Source organism: Rhinatrema bivittatum, chromosome 1 (assembly GCF_901001135.1).
Source record: "Rhinatrema bivittatum chromosome 1, aRhiBiv1.1, whole genome shotgun sequence".
Lineage (NCBI taxonomy): Eukaryota > Metazoa > Chordata > Amphibia > Gymnophiona > Rhinatrematidae > Rhinatrema > Rhinatrema bivittatum.
Window position 1 is genome coordinate 315434780 of NC_042615.1, and position 20312 is coordinate 315455091.

A 20312-nucleotide genomic window follows, 5' to 3' on the forward strand; every position below is an offset into this window, starting at 1 on the left:
TGGTCCTCCGTGTCTTCCAGCATCTGTCTTGTTCCTGCTCCATGTTCCCTGGTAGTACCCTTCGGACTGATTCTTGGTACTGAACTCAGCTTGCCTAACTATGACTGACCACTACCTGGACCTGACCTTGCCTGCCTTCTGACCATGTTGACCGCTGCCTGGAACTGACCTCTGCCTGCTTGACCTAGTTGACCGCCGCCTGGAACTGATCCTCGCTTGCCTTGACTATGCTTGGACTGACCTTGGATTTGACCCTTGCTTTGGCTGACCACTTCTGGATGGATACCCTGGCTTTGACCCTTGCACTTCACTTGGATACCCTCTTCTTGCCTTCCATGACCACCAGACCAACCTACTTCAACTTTGCCCGCAGCCTTCATCCGACCAGACCCACAGGCACTGCCTGTTCCGCCCGGAGAGCCTTCCTGAACTGTTATCTCCCTGAGGTCCCGAGGTCTCGAGTCTCAAGTCTCCAGTTCAGGTCTGGTCCATCCTCTCTGCATCAGCCGCTCATCCTTGGGCACACCTCTCCGCTACCTCTCCGGGAGACTTTCCGGGCACACCTCTCCACTACCTCTCCGGGAGACCCTCTGAGGCCCACCTAAGTCCAGGTGGTACGGGTACCCAAGGGCTCAACCTGCGGAAACCAGCTAGCCTCTGTCGCCTCATGGGCTCTGCCTCCTGGTGGCAGGCACTCTCTGCGTCCAACCAGAGGGCCATACCAATCCTGCACCAGGCCAAGGGTCCACCTCCAGTGCAACAGCTATGGGAGGGGGAAGGGGAACAATTTAATACAGACACTTAAAAACATGATGGCAGAAAAAGACCATATGGCCCATCCAGCCTGCTCATCAAAATAAAAATAGTGAAATCCTCAGCAGCTGAGGGTATTTTCCGAAACTAGACAAAATAAGAGTTTCAGGGATCTATGATGCCTACCAATAATTTTTGTTGAATATATTTTTATGGAAAACTTATTAATTTGGCACATTAGTTCCAGTTAGAGACGGATTCTGCGAAAATGTGATAAGATACCCACATGTGTTTGGTATCTATTGTAAGTCCTAACTGTACTAAGGAAAATGGTTTGTGTACAAAGGCATACAAGCAGAAATTGAAAGTTAGCATGCTTTGAAAATTGTATTACAAAAAAAAAAAATATATGTATATATATGTTCCTCACAAAACTCCCATGGCTGCATAGGCATCAAATGCCTTGGTAGTAGAGGGATTAAACTATAAAAAAAGACAGGAAAGGAAAACACCAGCCTTTTGACAAGCATAGAGAATTACCTTTTGTTTAAACCACTTCTCAAATTCTCCTTGAACTTTTCTCGGATTCCCCAGGGACTGATAACACTGGTTAAAAGAGAACTCTTACTGTGACGAATGGCATGTGTACTAATGACAGGAGCAGAACATTAGTTGCTTCAGTAAAACTGGCATTTGGGAGGAACATCCCAGGTTACTACTACTGGGAGTTCTGTAAGTGACTGCTGGGAGCCTGAAGGCTATCCATTCATCTGGGAACAAATGTAGGATTTGCCAATGGATTAAAATATGAAAAATAGATTGTACGACTCTTTCATTTTAAAGCTCAGAGGGACTATTATTTTTCTTGCTGGTCAATAAGGAATGTCACAAAACTGGACATTTTTATTTCTTTTGTGATTCATCAAAACAGATGGTTGCTATACTAAACTCCAGATTTGTTTGTCCCTCTGATTCAATATTGAATATAATGCTAGTAAACCATGTTTTTTGTAGTGTGGAACTTGAACTTTTGATTAAGGGAGTCTATTAATTAGATTGTGTTAAATGAATTTGGTGGTTAATGCAAGTAAAAACAATGGGGGAGATTTTCAAAGGCTATGCTCGTAACATACGTGCGTAACCCGAGAAAATTTGCCCCTGCATGTGCCGAGCCTATTTTGCATAGGCTCGGCGGCGTGTGCAAGCCCCGGGACACGCGTATGTCCCGGGGCTTGAAAAAAGGGGCAGTCCGGGGGCTTGGCCGGGGGCGTGACGGCAGATCGGGAGCGGTCTGGGGAATGGCCGGGGCGTGGTGACGGGCCGGGGCAGCCCAGGAGGCGTGGTCAAGTGCTCTGGCACAGCGGCCTATGCCGGGGCATGGCGTTTTCAACAAAGGTGGGGGGGATTTAGTTAGGGCTGGGGGATGGGTTACATAGGGGAAGGGAGGGGAAGGTCATCGGGGCTACCCTCAGGCTCGGCATGCTCAAGGTGCACATGTGTGCACCCCTTGCGTGCGCCAACCCTGGATTTTATAACATGTGCGCGGCAGCACGTGAATATTATAAAATCGGGCGTAGATTTGTTCGCGCCGGGTTACACGAACAAATCTATGCCCGCGCATAAGTTTTAAAATCTGCCCCAATGTGTTAACATCTACTATTAATAACATTCGCTTAAGCATACCTAATAATACTGACATTTTTCCCCTTATAGTGTGACAAATATCAGTGCATTGTATTCCATGCAAATGGATGCATAGCAATTCAATAATTTTAAAATGGCTTAATAGGAGTCATGAGAATCCTTATGATATGTTAAGCCTCAGAATTACATCTTGAGAAGTATAGTTAATTTTTCTCGAGTGAATGCTTCTGTCAATGCTCTTGGCCCCCATCGCCCATCCCATGATCCATAAAAGTAGCACATAGGCCCAAGTGTGAGACCTTTCCAGCAAATGACCTTCCTCCCTTTCTCCAAAGCAGAATCTTCTCTCGTCAGATTCACCCCTATCTAAAAACCTGTCACCTTTCCATAATCTCTATTGTCAGTTGAAAAACCTCAAAGTACCACCTCAGGTCTGGCATCCCTTTCCAGGTCCCTTCCTGTAGCCTCCCCATTTCCTAAAATGGACTTGCAAGTATCCTCTTAGGAATGAGTGATGCCTAGTTGCTCTTACTCTACTGAAATTCAGAATGGCACCTGCTGAAATGCTGTCCTATTCTCTTTATGTGCAGGGCAAATTAGAACCTTGGGTCAGCCAGCACTATTTTAAATCTTGGTGTTGGTGGAACAGGAACAACTAGACATTGCTCATGCCAAAGAGATCCCTTGCAGTTCCATGTATGATAATGGGGGAAATCAGAGCTTTAATATGAGAGTGAGTCTGCTAAGAGGGTGGGTTCAGCTTGGGAGGAAATAGGCCATCTGCTGGAAAGAGGTACAGTTGCAGAGCTACATGTACCTTTAGCCGATCATAGCCAGCTGCAGTAAAAGTGTTTATACTGCTACAGCTGTAAATGCTTGTGCATTACAGGTGCCAGAACTATGAATGTGGGATTTACTAAGGGCTTAACACCTTTTAATAAATCCTGCATTCACTTTGGGACACTAGTGTGCTTAAGAAACATGTGCTAGCATGCATTTTTAATGTACATCCATAAACAGATTCTTAAGAGAGATTTTTGGGAAAGTCTGTATTCAATAATTTCTTAACAATATAAGAGTTTTGTACATCACCATCTATTTGCTTTGTGTTATCCAGGACAATTAAAAAAAATGGTATCTTTTATTGCATAATAAATGTTCACATTGAGGTGAATTTTAAAACATTATGAATGCACTAAATTAGCCTCATGTATTCCATATTTTACAAGAGTAAAAAATATGCATGTATTTTTCACTTTGGCGTGCACATATTTGTGCCTAAGAAAGGGATGGTCTAAAGGCATTCCAGGCTGGTCCAACACTTATAAGCGTTAAGTTGCTATTGTAAGGGATGCCTACCTGTATACATTTGCCAGCTATCTTGCATATCTGTATACCTGCTAATTATTTGGCATATTTGTAAACATGTTTATTGTGTAGTATAACTGGGTGGGATGTCTGGGTGAACTGGGACAAATTCAGCCTGAAGAACCAGGAAGCTCTCAATGACCTGGAGGACTGGGTGGACTGGTGCACAATTGGTAAACTGGTTAATTTCATTTAGGCTTGCATGTTTTAAAATTGGCTGACTTGTCGAGTATGTTCCACTTTACTTTTGTGTGTGAAATATACAGGCATATATTTTGTAAATAGGTAGGAAAAGTGTGCACGTTCAATGCATTGATATACATGGTTTCAATGCATTGTATTTGTAGGTAAGCATACATACGTGCATATGTTGCAGGGTAAAGATGCATGTATTTTATAGAATGCATGTATATCATTTGCCCGGGTTATAAAATATTTGCCTAGATCTGCTGGCAGCCATATATGTGTGTGTACATATAACACCACGCACACTGGTTTTAAAGTTCTCCTCAAAGTGAATCAATTTTGGAATCTGTTAACTAGAAATTTTTTTCACAATTAAAGTGACACCTAAGCGGGTGCTATTGATCATTTCACCATCACATGATTGCTCACATTCTTTACCCTGATTCCCTGAACCTCTACCCCGAAAGGCACAAAAATGGGGCCAACCTGCCTGAACCCCTTTACTAGGGGTGTGCATTCGGATTGACCGCATTAGTAAAACGCAACTCATATTTTTTTTTTACTTAAAAAATTGATTTGACATAAACGATCGGATTTCCCACATATCGAACATAGATATGTTCGATATGTGGGAAATCGCGATTGTTGAGCCAAAATAAAAATATAAACCCCCCTCACCCTCCTTAATCCCCCCCCCCCCCCGACTTACCACAACTCCCTGGTGATGGAGCGAGGAGTGAGGACGCCATTTCTGCAATCCTTGGCGAGAAGCATGTGACGTCGGCGGCACGTCGAGTGACGCCGGCGTCACGTGATTCCCGGCTCGTTCGCGCCGGACGGCTCGTTCGGCCCAAAAAGAACTTTTGGCCAGCTTGGGGGGGTCAGGAGGCCCCCCCAAGCTGGCCAAAAGTTCTTTTTGGGCCGAACGAGCCGTCCGGCGCGAACGAGCCGGGAATCACGTGGCGCCGCGTCACTCAGACGCGGCGTCACGTGATTCCCGGCAAGTTCGCGCCGGACGGCTCGTTCGGCCCAAAAAGAACTTTTGGCCAGCTTGGGGGAGTCAGGAGGCCCCCCCAAGCTGGCCAAAAGTTCTTTTTGGGCCGAACGAGCCGTCCGGCGCGAACGAGCCGGGAATCACGTGACGCCGCGTCACTCGACGTGCCACCGACATCACATGCTTCTCGCCAAGGATTGCAGAAATGACGTCCTCACTCCTCGCTCGATCACCAGGGAGTTGTGGTAAGTCTGGGGGGGGGATTAAGGAGGGTGAGGGGGTTTAATTTTTTTTTTTGCACATATGTACATATACCCAACTCATTGGATTTTTTTTATGTCCATATTGGCCGCAAGTGGGACCCCCTTTCGGACATAAAAAATATGAACATAAAATTTTGCTCTGCACATCCCTACCCTTTACCCTCCATGCCCCTCCAAATATTGTCTAAAAGACTAAGGGGGTTATTTTCGTAGCGTATCGCATATGAAAAGGGACTTTTAGCATGCAATAGTTAGCTCGGGCAGAGTCGGGGCCGGAGTCGGGCCCGGAAGAGGAGGAGTCGGGGGCGGAGTCGGGGCGGACGCGGTGGAAAGATCGCTGGCCACGAAAAGGTAAGAACCCTTTTCGCTGCCAGTAGCGCACCCAATAGCAGCACCTTTTACAGTGGCGCTATTGGGTGCGAAAACCGGAAGCAACAGAACCGCGGCGGTGCGATCGCTGCCGGCTTTCGCAGGCGCGGCCCCCACTTCGCCCCTCCACCCCCTGATAGCGCCGGATTCTCTAAGATCTGCGACCTTAGAAAATCCAGGCCTAAATTGGTATGTGGGTCTATCATCCCCCCTCCCCCATTTCCTCCCCTCATTTGTTAAGAAACGTATTTCCGGCACCTTATCAGTACCTCTCTCCCCCCCGACACTCCTACCTACCTGGCATCCTGCCAAACCCCTCTGGCCACCAGTATCACAGTAATCTTGTATTGCTCCTGGTGGCTTCCACTGTTGCTCTGATAGTAATGCTGGAAGCTACCAGTGCTTCTCTCAGAATACTACACTGCGCCATACCAATTCACTCTTTTAGGTAATGTTTGGAGGAGCTTGGGGGGGGGGGGTAGGAAGGCTTGGAATAGCGAGATCATATTTTTGTGCCATTAGAGTGGTTGTTGTTGTTGTTGTTGTTGTGTTTTTCTTTAATAGGAGGTCACCGCTTAACCAACTATTTTCTTTTGAATAGAGCCAAGTTAACTCCATAGTTATCCAGGAACATATTCCTGGATAACTTTAGAACTGATAATGGTCATATTTAGAGTTGACAGAATAATTTATTTGGCTAACTCTTCTCTGCCACAGAATGCTTCTGAAATGTCCCTATGTTATCCTGCTACATTTTAGCTGGATAATATATAAGGGCAGCTGATATTCAAACCCTGGCATTTTAAACAGATAACTCAAAAGTTATTCTGATAAATGCCTTTGAAATCAACAGCAGTAATTTAAACTGAGTTAGCTTATTCATGTAAACCAATCAGTATTTCTGATGTGGGTAATTTCTCATAGCCAAAGTATTTGTTTCACCTATGGTACCTTAAGGTTGACCTAATTCATCAAGATGTTTTTACAAAAACACAGAATAGATGAATAGTGAACAGGCCTCAAGGGGCAAAAAAAAAAAAAAAAAAAAAACTGCCTGCATGGATTCATTTTGTTTTATTCATGATTCATTTTCTCCACTGATTTTCTCCCATTTTTGTTTCTTAAAATAACTACTGATAAATTAGCAGGAAAAAGAAAATAATTGACAACAAAGGTCCCTAAATATTATGAATTTAACCATCAATTTCTTTGTATCTGTGTGTTACAGGTAAAATAGGAAATGTATATATTTTGAACATTATGCACTATATTTTTCAGTTCATATTGACATTTACTAAATATTTCAGTTATATTTCACATTATCCAGCTCCTCATTTTATCTGTAACATATCTGTTATTTACTCTCCATTACTGTTGCATACACTGACAGATGTCTGCAAAAGCCTCACGTTAGGGAAGAGTTTACGAATACATAGAAGAAAGAATGTGGTTATCATGGTACCTGCCCATCTGCCCTCCCTCACTCTCAATATCTCGGTCAGGTCTTGAGTCAAAAAAACCCATGAAGATAGCAATGAAAGGTGGAGGGCAAGAGACGAGACAATGTCCAGCCCAGGACATAAAGGGAGTATAGACTTTACCTAAATGCACATACGGGCCGATTCAGTAAAGTCTGCGGGAGAGAGGGCAAACGCCCGCTCTCCTGGCACGCACACAGGCCACTCGCCTGTGTGCACGATTCTGTATTTAAATGAGGTCCGGTGGTAGAAACAGGCAAAAGGAGGCACTAAGGACACTAATGCATCCCTAGCACCATCTTTTGGCCCGGAGCGGCGGCTGTCAGCGGGTTTGACAGCTGAAGCTCAATTTTGCCGGCTTCGGTTCTCGAGCCCGCTGACAGCCATGGGCTCGGAAACTGGACGCCGGCAAAATTGAGCGTCCGGTTTTCGACCCAACAGCCGTGGGCCGACTTCAAATTTTTTTTTATTTTTTTTTTTTACTTTTTTTACCCTTCGGGACCTCTGACTTAATATCACCATGATATTAAGTCGGAGGGTGCACAGAAAAGCAGTTTTTACTGCTTTTCTGTGCACTTTCCCGGTGCTGAAAGAAATTAGCGCCTATCTTTGGGTAGGCGCTAATTTCTGAAAGCAAAATGTGCAGCTTGGCTGCACATTTTGTTTTCTGAATCGCGCAGGAATACCTAATAGTGCCATCAACATGCATTTGCATGTTGAGGGCGCTATTAGGTTCGGCGGGTTGGACGCGCGTTTTCGGCCCCTTACTGAATAAGGGGTAAGGGAAAACGCACATCCAATGGCGGGTTAACAGTGCGCTGTCGGAGCGCACTGTACTATATCGGCCCGATAGTTATTAACTTACCCTCACTGTGTATTAGATTTATTCAACTCAAAGTACTAAGAAAGTCACTCATTGTATAAGGTAAAAGGTAAATAATCACAACATATGTTTTTCTCTTGTTTATAAATTTGTCTTTTACTTTTATAGTAAAATATCTTACTTCTCTTTTAACAAATGTACTGACTACAGAGTTGAAGAAAAATCTATCTGACGTTTGAGTTTATTCTGAAGCTCTTTCACAGCTTGAAACTTCACAACATTTTTTCCCCATGGTATTAATTCCATTTCTTAGACAGCACCTTGTTTAAGTATCATTTCACTCATTCTCACTTTCTTTCTCTCATTCCATTTATTCCTTCTCCCTTCAGTCTCCCTGAGACTTCTACACATTCTCTAAAAGCTGGCAGTGCAACACTGATTTAAATCCCCCTGTCTTTGTGAATGCTGATATTAATTTTGATTGCTGTATTTGTGTAATTAATGAACAAGTCTCAAGTTATCAAGTCTCTTCTTCCTTTGAAACTGGAAAAGTAAGGCATGATGGGTTTTATGTGGTACGTGCACTGTCGGCAAGCCCAACTCTCCTTTGGTGTCACATCTATCTGCGTCCCCCCAGACAGTTCAGCTGCTCTCCCAATAACAGTGATTAGGCGAACCCCCGCTGGCCGCAGACGGAATGAGGCAGAGCGATAAGGCAAGAAGCCTTGCTCTCATGCCTCAGATCGGCTAAGGGAGCGCTCTTCTTCACAGGAAGCCCAAGTGGAAGCCATTTAAGCATGTGTAGAGGAAATATTGAGGTAATTACCAAACACAGGGAGGGGGTCTGAGACTATCAACAGTATTGCGAATGGATTTTAAAATTCATTTAGCAGATTAATTGATCCTCTCTCTCTGCAGTCTATCCTTTGAAATAAGCCCTGCAGAAACTAACTGCTGAAGGCTTGGAGAAATGAATTAAGAAGATGTTTTCATTATAGCTGTATATGTGCCTGCTGCTAATATGTAAAGCTCACTTTTCTTTAGCTAGACATGCTCAGAGAATTTAAGAAAGCACAGGATTGACAAACACTATCATAGCTGTGCAAGGGATGATGAGAACATGACATGTACAGAATGAGTACTGTAGTCACATGACCTGTGGGCAGAAAAGACTGAAACAGTGTTAGCTACCATTAAGTTTAGTAGAAAAGAAAAACAAACAAAAAAACAACCCACTGTATTGTAAGTTAAATTTTCAGTTTTGTTAAAATAAATTAAAATAACAACAAAACAATATAGATGACAGTCTGAGAGAGCAAAAGCAAATTGTTGCCCAATGAAAGAACCAGAAGACAATTTGTTCCAAACCCCTGCAGATCAGTACTCTCAGCTAGCTGGAACAGGACTCGGTCCAGGGCTCCTCCAGCCTTCCATGGTCTCTGCAGGTGGGGAGCAGTCTTCTCTTCTCTCATTGGGGAGGATGCTTAAGTGGACCCCCCTCCACCCCACCACCACCACCACCACCACCAGATGACATGTGGAGAAGTGGAGATACCACTACTGACTGGCAGCTGGAAAAGCTGAGTTCATCAGTAGTATGCTGAAACAGGATTCAATGCAGGGAGTCCTGCAGACTTCCACGTGTCTCTTATCCACCTTTCCTTTCCCTCTCATCTGTTTCTTTCAAATCTTTCATATTTTCATGTTAGTTTTCTCTATCTCTTCTATGCCTCTCTTTTCTCCCTCATCACTGCTTCACTTTTTGCCACCTTTCCTCACATACATCAGGTCAAATTCCTCCATCTTCTACATTTGTTACTCACCATCTCCCTTCCCTTTTTCCTTCATCTGCTCTTCTTGCCTCTGTCTCCCCAACTCTCAGCCCTCCAGTTTCCTCTCCTCCCAGGCTTTCATCAACCTACCATTCATTCTTTTATCTCTTATGTTACCTCCAATATTCCCCTTCCACATCACTCCTACCCTGATCTCATATCCCCTCACACACGTCTCTTCACTACCTTCTACATACGTCTCCTCTAGGGATGTGAATCGTTTTTCAACGATTAAAATTATCGTCCGATAATGTTTATATCGTCTTAAATCGTTATAGAACACGATACAATAGAAATTCTAACGATTTATCGTTAAAAATCGTTAAATCGTGTTAGTGCGCACTAACTCGAGTTAGTGCGCACTAACTCCCCGTTAGTGCGCACTAACTCGATTTAGTGCGCACTAACTGAAAATGATACAAATAAACACTTTCCAGGTCACTGAAGGTCAGTTAGGAATGAATATGTGTTCCTATTGGCTGGCTGCCCTCTTATCTATTGATGTTACCAAGGTTACCAATGAGGTGAAGGTTGGGGGGATGGGAAATGGAACTGGAAACTAACGAACACCAACAGAAAATGAAACAAAGTGTTCACACTTCCCAGGTCAGTAAAGGTCACTTAGGAATGAATATGTATGTATGTATTCCTATTGGCTGGCTGTGCTCTTATCTATTGATGTTACCAATATGGTTGGGGGGATGTGAAATGGAAACAGTTGGAAGCTTGACAAAAAAAGTAATGTAATGATCAGCACTCACGTGACTAGAACTTGTTTGTTTATTATTTTTGTTAGCAGGCACCTGAAATGCTAGTGCATGTTGAATTTGCCAATCACTGTGCATTTTAGAAAGGTGGTCCTGGCTGGAACTGTACACAGTTCAAATATATGTAATTGATTGTTGGTAAGTGTATTTTTTAAGTAGCCACACTGGCACCAGTATGTTTACTTTTCCTCCTACTTAACTCACTAGCTCAGCTTTGTAAGAAGGGCTTCTCTGCTTGTGTGTTGTTTTTGTTTGGTGTGAGGAGAGCAGAAACATCAGATCTTTATTCAATCTACTACAGTCATCTCTTACAGTGCCCTATCCCTATTAATACCAGGAGTGTTGTGATCTTCCTGCACACAGTGCCCTAACCCTGATACCAGTCTGAGACAGCTCCCTCCCTGCATTACTAGTGAGAGGCTGGCTTCACAGACAGGGGGGAGCTGCCTGACCCTCACTCCTGACTTCCCCCATGTCCCAGCTAGTGAATGGTGTGTGGGTGAGGGGGGGGGGGGGAGGATGGTGAAGTCTGAGACAGCTCCCTCCCTGCATTACTAGTGAGAGGCTGGCTTCACAGACAGGGGGGAGCTGCCTGTCCCTCACTCCTGACTTCCCCCATGTCCCAGCTAGTGAATGGTGTGTGGGTGAGGGGGGGGGGGGGAGGATGGTGAAGTCTGAGACAGCTCCCTCCCTGCATTACTAGTGAGAGGCTGGCTTCACAGACAGGGGGGAGCTGCCTGCCCCTCACTCCTGACTTCCCCCATGTCCCAGCTAGGGAATGGTGTGTGGGTGAGGGGGGGGGGGTGGATGGTGAAGTCTGAGACAGCTCCCTCCCTGCATTACTAGTGAGAGGCTGGCTTCACAGACAGGGGGGAGCTGCCTGACCCTCACTCCTGACTTCCCCCATGTCCCAGCTAGTGAATGGTGTGTGGGTGAGGGGGGGGGGAGGATGGTGAAGTCTGAGACAGCTCCCTCCCTGCATTACTAGTGAGAGGTTGGCTTCACAGACAGGGGGGAGCTGCCTGACCCTCACTCCTGACTTCCCCCATGTCCCAGCTAGTGAATGGTGTGGGGGTGAGGGGGGGGGGAGGATGGTGAAGTCTGAGACAGCTCCCTCCCTGCATTACTAGTGAGAGGCTGGCTTCGCAGACAGGGGGGAGCTGCCTGACCCTCACTCCTGACTTCCCCCATGTCCCAGCTAGTGAATGGTGTGTGGGTGAGGGGGGGGGGGGGAGGATGGTGAAGTCTGAGACAGCTCCCTCCCTGCATTACTAGTGAGAGGCTGGCTTCACAGACAGGGGGGAGCTGCCTGACCCTCACTCCTGACTTCCCCCATGTCCCAGCTAGTGAATGGTGTGTGGGTGAGGGGGGGGGGGGTGGATGGTGAAGTCTGAGACAGCTCCCTCCCTGCATTACTAGTGAGAGGCTGGCTTCACAGACAGGGGGGAGCTGCCTGACCCTCACTCCTCCGGGGTATTGTGATCTTCCTGCACACAGTGCCCTATCCCTGATACCAGGGGTGTTGTGATCTTCCTGCATGCAGTGCCCTATCCCTATTAATACCAGGAGTGTTGTGATCTTCCTGCATGCAGTGCCCTATCCCTATTAATACCAGGAGTGTTGTGATCTTCCTGCATGCAGTGCCCTATCCCTGATATCGGGATGTGTGCAAGAAGATCACAACACCCCCGGTATCAGGAATAGGGCACTGTGTGCAGGAAGATCACAACACCCCCAGTATCAGGAATAGGGCACTGTGTGCAGGAAGATCACAACACCCCTGGTATTAGGGATAGGGCACTGTGTGCAGGAAGATCACAACACTCCTGGTATTAATAGGGATAGGGCACTGTGTGCAGGAAGATCACAATACCCCTGGTATCAGGGTTAGGGCACAAGTTCTAGTCACATTGACTGATCACATTACTTGTTTTGTCAAGCTACCAACTGTTTCCATTTCCCATCCCCCATATACTGTCAGTAGGAAACTTGGTAACATGAATAAATAAGAGGGCAGCCAATAGGAATACATATTCATTCCTAAACTGACCTTAACTGACCTGAAAAGTGTCAAATTGTATCATTTTCAGTTAGTGCGCACTAACTCCCAGTTAGTGCGCACTAACTCCCGTTAGTGCGCACTAACTCGAGTTAGTGCGCACTAATCGGAAAAAACGATTTTTAACGATTTTTTAACTAAAAAATCGTGCCTAAGACGATTTTCTTGCCCTGCCACACGATTTCTATCGTTAAGACGATATGGAAAACGATTCACATCCCTAGTCTCCTCCTACCCTCTCTGCTGCTGAATCATTCTCATATTGCCCTACTTCCCCACTCATTACCTCCCTCCTTCCTTTTTCTATTCTACTTTTTCATTTCCAATCCTTCTATGTCTCCCTCCTTCCATAAGAACATAAGAACAAGCCATACTGGGTCAGGCCAAGGGTCCATCAAGCTCATCATCCTGTTTCCAACAGTGGCCAATCCAAGTCACAAGTACCTGGCAAAAACCCAAACATTAAATATATCCCAAGCTGCTATTCCTTATAGATTAAAAGCAATTTATGGACTTCTCTTCCAGGAACTTATCCAAACTTTTTTTAAACCCAATTACACTAACTGCCATAACAACATCCTTTGGCAATGAATTCCAGAGCTTAATTATGTGTAGAGTTAAAAAATAATTTTCTTCGATTTTTTTTTTTAATGAGTACTTGCTACTTCATGGAGTGCCCCAGAGTCCTTCTATTATCTGCAAGAGTAAATAACCTATTTACATTAACCTGTTCAAGTCCTTTCATGGTTTTGTAATTCTCTATCATATCCCCCCTCAGCTGTCTTTTCTCCAAGCTGAACAGTCCAAACCTTTTTAGCCTTTCCTCATAGGGGAGCTGTTCCATGACCCTTATCATTTTAGTCGCCCTTCTCTCCAATTTCTCCAGTGCAACTATATCTTTTTTGAGATGCGGCATCTAGGGATGTGAATCGTTTTTTGACGATTTAAAACAATGGTCAGATATATTTTAAATAGTCAAAAATCGTTAAAGCCGCGATACAATAACAACTCCCCCGATTTAATGTCAAAAAATCATAAATCGGGGGAGGGTGGGAAAACCGGCACCCTAAAACCCACCCCGACCCTTTAAAATAAATCCCCCACCCTCCCGAAGCCCCCCAAAATGTTTTAAATTACCTGGGGTCCAGTGGGGGGTCCCGCGCGATCTCCCGCGATCTTACTCCAGCTTGGGGAGGTCAGGAGGCCCCCCCAAGCTGGCCAAAAGTTCCGTTTGTGTCCAAAGAGGGGTCCGGGAGCGGAACCGCGGTGGACCACGTGACGGCCGCGTCACTCCGACGTGACGCGGACGTCACGTGCTCCTCGCAAAGGAATAGAATAATGGCTTCCTGACTCCCCGCTGGACCACCAGGGAGTTTTGGTAAGTCTTGGGGGGGATTAAGGAGGGTGAGGGGTTTAAATTTTTATTTAGGATCAACGATCGTGATGTCCAATGTATTCAACATAGCTATGTTGAATAAGTTGGAAATCCGATCATTTTCGCCTCATCACTTTTTTAAGTTAAAAAAAAAAATAAGTAGCGTTTTACATATAAGTTCAAAATGAATGCACACCCCTAGTTCTTGCTTCATAGCCGAGCTACATGTAAAATCCCAACAAAGGACAGAGCATCCAGGAGATTAGAGACTTTGACACTGAGTGACTTCCTTTACAGAGTGATCCAGTCCCATAAGTATGTGGCTGGATCACTCTCCAAAGAGACTGAGTTAAGTAATCTAAATTTTGCAGAGGAGGGAGAAGGTTTATGTCTTTGCCTTTTGTCATAGAGTCAGTATCTCATCTTAACTGGCAGCCGACGGCCCGAGAGCGGAAGATCTCTCCCGGGACCCCTGCTGGACCACCAGGGACATTTGGTAAGTCCTGGGGGATCAGTCAGGCAAGTCTTGGGGGGTCGGGAGGGTAGGGGGTAGCAATTAATTAAATTTGAAGTGTTGGGGTTGGGGTGGGTTTGGGGTTTTTTTTGTTTTTTTTTTACAACCCCCATCTGCCCCCCTGGGTTTCGGGCTTCATTTCAGGGGACAGACGAAATAAAATCAGCCAAAACCACGGGAAAACACAATTTCCCATGGCGGGCCGATAACAAAGGCCGAACAGAAAGGTTCGGCCGAATCACATTTCTATAAAATAATAGTAAAAGGGTTAATTACTCTTTTAGTCTGGTGTGATGAGTTCATCTGGTCTGTGGTGCAACAAGTGAGAGGGCACAGAATTGTGGTATTGAGATGATTGGGACCCTGTCTCATTCCCCACTCAGGCTACAAACCTGAAGATAAATCATATTAGTGAATATAATTTCTCATTTGGTACTTCCCTCCCCAAGCATAGGAGTAAGTCATAATCCAGACAAAGTAATTCCACATGGCGACCTGCTGAATTTAAGAATATTACTAAGTGGAGGAAAAGAAACTAACCAGAATTCCTTCAGTAAACGGCGAGGGAAGAGGGAAGAGCCTAACATCGAATCCCTGCCTGTCTGGCAGGCATGGGAAATGTAGCATACAGAAGACTGCCTCCCCAGCATCACTTAGGGGCCCAAGTCCTTCTGATCGAGGCTCAGCCCCTGGAAGGCCGGTAGTGGCCCCAGGTGCTCTGGGACAAGGTCTTCTCAGAGTCAAGTTGTTTGGGAATGCAGCCCAAAGAGATTGTCAAACTCCTTCTAAAGCTAAATACCAGCACGACACAAGACCAAAATGTCACCAAGCAACATCAGGGAAAGTTGAAAAGAACTTTGAAGAGAGAGTTCAATAGGGCGTGAAACTCTTAAGAGGTAAATGGGGGGGGGGGGGGGGGGGCATGGCAGTCTGCCCAGAGAATTCAACTTGGCAGGACGATAGGTTGGTCCGGGGCAGTGAATCCACCTTTGGTAACACATTCGGGATGGCCACAGTCCCCAAAGGAAACATTTCTTCCATCATGGCGGTGTGCTGAAATTGGCTCAGGAAAGCTTTGGGTGGGCAGGTGGCTCGCTGCTTTAGTGGCACGTCTTTCACAGGGGTTGGAGTAGGGCATCCTGCCTCTGGTTACCAGGAGAGTCCTGGCAAGAGTGCCCTCATGGGTATTAATGTTTCTAAGGACTAAAATGATCTGAATGACCTGTTGTGATTGGATGGAAAAATTAAAACTCCAAATATCTCTCTGTTCATGTCAGTCATATATTAGGCACCATGTCAGTCATATATTAGGCACCTTGTCTATGTATTCACAAGTGTCTGTTCAGTTGGTATATCTGTATTATGCCAGTATGCACATGCTTTGTTCTCTTGTCTTGTTTTGTGGGTGTCACTTGGTCACATTTTTCCAAAGTGTGTGTGTTCCCGCTATCCCTTTGTGTGTGTGAATGTATGTGTGTGCGTGTGTATACTCTGATTGTGTTACCCTTCTGTGCTTTGGACAATGTTGGTCACAGAACCCTGAATACTATCTTCAAAAAGAACCTCGATATAGCCTCCTTTCCAAGCCATCTCCCCCAGGATTTTGGGGAAGGGGGAGGGATGAAACAGATTAAACTCCAGGGATGTGAATCGTGTGATCGCTCGTCTTAACGATCGATTTTGGCAGTATGGCAGTATGGTCGTATTGCCATATTGCAAAATGGCGCCGGCCATACAGCCGCCATTTTGCATACGGCACCATACGGCGCCATACTGCACCATTTTGCAATACGGCAATACAGCCGGCGCCATTTTGCAATACGGCCCGAGTGCAGGGAGGTCGCTCCCGGACCCCCGCTGGACTTTTGGCAAGTCTTGTGGGGGTCAGGAGGCCCCCCCAAGCTGGCCAAAAGTCCCTGGGGGTCCAGCGGGGGTCCGGGAGCGATCTCCTGCCCTCGTGACGTCGGGGGACAGGAACCAAAATGGCGCCGGCGCTACCTTTGCCCTGTCATATGACAGGGCAAAGGTAGCGCCGGCGCCATTTCTATTAACGCAGCCGTGGCCCGAGAGTGGAAGATCACACCGGGACCCCCCCACTGGACCCCAGGTAATTTAAAACATTTTGGGGGGGTTCGGGAGAGTGGGGGATTTATTTTAAAGGGTCGTGGTGGGTTTTAGGGTTGTTTTAGTGTGCCAGTTTTCCCGCCCTCCCCCGATTTACGATTTAAACGATTTAAAAAAAAAACAAAACCGTGACGATCAGATTCCCTCCCCCCCCCAGCCAAAATCGATCGTTAAGACGATCGATCACACGATTCACATCTCTATTGCAAACTGGCTAAAAGACAGGAAACAGAGAGTAGGATTAAATGGATAATTTTCTCAGTGGAAGGGAGTGGACAGTGGAGTGCCTCAGGGGGATCTGTATTAGGACCCATGCTTTTCAATATATTTATAAATGATCTGGAAAGAAATACGACGAGTGAGATAATCAAATTTGCAGATGACACAAAACTGTTCAGAGTAGTTAAATCACAAGCAGATTGTGATAAATTGCAGGAAGACCTTGTGAGACTGGAAAATTGGGCATCCAAATGGCAGATGAAATTTAATGTGGATAAGTGCAAGGTGATGCATATAGGGAAAAATAACCCATGCTATAATTACACAATGTTGGGTTCCATATTAGGTGCTACAACCCAAGAAAGAGATCTAGGCGTCATAGTGGATAACACATTGAAATCGTCGGTTCAGTGTGCTGCGGCAGTCAAAAAAGCAAACAGAATGTTGGGAATTATTAGAAAGGGAATGGTGAATAAAACAGAAAATGTCATAATGCCTCTGTATCACTCCATGATGAGACTGCACCTTGAATACTGTGTACAATACTGGTCGCCGCATCTCAAAAAAGATATAATTGCAATGGAAAAGGTACAGAGAAGGGCTACCAAAATGATAAGGGGAATGGAACAGCTCCCCTATGAGGAAAGACTAAAGAGGTTAGGACTTTTCAGCTTAGAGAAGAGACGGCTGAGGGGGGATATGATAGAGATGTTTAAAATTATGAGAGGTCTAGAACGGGTAGATGTGAATCGGTTATTTACTCTTTCGGATAGTAGAAAGACTAGGTGGCACTCCATGAAGTTATCATGGGACACATTTAAAACTATTCGGAGAAAGTTCTTTTTTACTCAACGCACAATTAAACTCTGGAATTTGTTGCTAGAGGATGTGGTTAGTGCAGTTAGTATAGCAGTGTTTAAAAAAGAATTGGATAAGTTCTTGGAGGAGAAGTCCATTACCTGCTATTAAGTTCACTTAGAGAATAGCCACTGCCATTAGCAATGGTTACATGGAATAGACTTAGTTTTTGGGTACTTGCCAGGTTCTTATGGCCTGGATTGGCCACTGTTGGAAACAGGATGCTGTGCTTGATGGACCCTTGGTCTGACCCAGTATGGCATTTTCTTATGTTCTTATGTTCTTATGTACTCAAAAAGGAGGCAACTGAATATTACTTCTCGTCTGGACAGGAATAAATATTTTTATGGCAGAAGACTCAGGGAGCTGAATAAAATATGTTTATCTTGGTGGAATAAGTATATGGGGATGGTGTTGAGCCAAATAATAGTGATTATTAATTGGCTGCACATCCTACATGCTCCAAATATCTTTTTTTGTCCTCCTTTAATAATTATTTGAGTGTCCCTAAACCACAGAGGTAAAAGCCAGATATCCCTTTTACCACATTGGCAGGGCGATGCAATAAGATGTGCATTAAAATGGATGCTCATACTGAGCGCCCATTTTCCTAACATGCACAGAGTCACCTCTCCTGGGCGACCAATGCTATATTTTAATGAACTGCTGCATTAAAAAGGTCATGCTAAGAAAGAATTATGTGTCCTTAGCCCTCAAATGCATCAGGCGCCAAGGAGACGTGGCTGTGTGCCTACAATCGCAACAGGTGTTCAGTACGATCATCTGTTTTATCCCGCATCAGGTTGATTTCTTGACACCAAATATACACGTACAATAGCAAGGGGTGAAATCGGCCTGGAATGTGTCTCTTGTGCATGTCTATTATGTGTCCAGAATTTTTTTTTCATCAAGCCGTTACATTATACCTGCAATCTTAAACATCGCAAGCAAGAAAGGATAAAGGTAAGAACCACACAGGACAGTATTTTTTAAATTTCTCCTGAGCCCTTGACTCGTAGATTGATTTAACGACAGATCTGAAGCTGGAGTTAAATATTCCACGTTAAAAAGTGCATGTTGAGTGTCCAGTGATTTTCTGCATTTTGTGGGGGGGGGGGGGGGGGAGATAGCTAATAGCCTCATTTACATGGAATTTACATGTGACGAGCGCTATCGGCTGTGCAGTTGTGTGGACATGCATTTTGGATGCGCTAATCTCCTTATTGGATCGAGTGCTAGTCTAGCACATCCAAAACGCACATCCAACCATGGGTAAACCTGTGCACTACATTAAGCACACTTTATTGCATTAGCCCCTAAATATTTCAGAAAACACAATATTCAGTCACTGTTGGCTAAGCGGAGGCCCAAATCTCCAAAGTGAACTGACCCTGGTGTTCTTGAGTTGTTGTTTATCTAATGCCATTGATGCTTTCTGGTTTGAACACTTTAGATGTTCTGAATCAGGACTAATTTTCTGTGGTGACAATAGAGTGGGAGGAGGTTTTTTTTTCTTCTGCTCTCTTGTGCAATTGCTTCCCTTGCCACTTGCTGACAAAACCTGCTACTACTTACAAAAACACTGAGACAACATACCAAGCTGCAGAAAAGAAGTGAGGAAGCAAATGGTTTGTGTATGCATCTAAACACAAGGAAGGGCATTTCTACTTATCTGTGTTCTCTGACTACTTTATATATTCTTTTTAATATTTTACTCTCTGAAAGCAAGCTATGATTATGTTTTGTCCTTGAAGGGACATTAGTGACCTAGATAACACAAATCTTTTCTTCTGGCTAAGGCAATTACTGGTAGATGATAATGCCATTGCTCCTTTATGTACTAGACATATGTGTAAACATATTTGTGCATTATCTACTGGCAAGGATTGAGACAACACAAAAATTTGCAGAAAAAAATTCTAGCTATTAATATTTTTAAGCTCTTAACTGACTTACTCCATCTTGCTTTTATGAAAACCCCTCTCCTCCTGTACTCTTATGGCCTATAGTGCTGATTTCTCTCACATGTATTATAATCACCTTATTGTCTTGCAGGATCCAAGCAGCAGGTAGCCATTTTAACAGTTTGAAAGTGGCAATAATTCTGGACATGCTAAAACAGAACACAGTCAGACAGCAGACATTCATCTGATACACTGATGTGTGAAATAATTCCTTGAGGAGTTTATACAGTATGTAAATAGATGCTTTTTTTTTTTGTGAAATCTATATTTTTAGCTAATAAAGTGTTCAAGGTTTTTGCTGTGTGGAAAACATTCAAACTGTTCGCATTGAGACAAAGTCTGAGGGTACTTCAAACCTGCGTATTTTACATCGATTGTACACACAATTTCACGTGGGAAATTGCTAAAGTTACAAAGTACCAACAAACATTTTCACTGGCTTTTATCTGCTGGTGTCTTTTTTTTATGGAAATTACTATCTATGTGCATTATTTACCTCCCCCGGCCTAAACACACCCTTGGCAATGCCTTCTCTAAAAGTATGTACATTGAGGAAGGGCAATTTTCCAACAGCCAAATTGGAAAAGTAAATCACTATTTGCCAAGCAAATTACTTTGAAAATTATTCTCCTCATACTACTTTGCATCTGTTTCTGTACGTCAGTTATGTGCTAGAATTAGGTATGTATGTTTGAAAATTAAATAGTCATCCAGTCTAATCC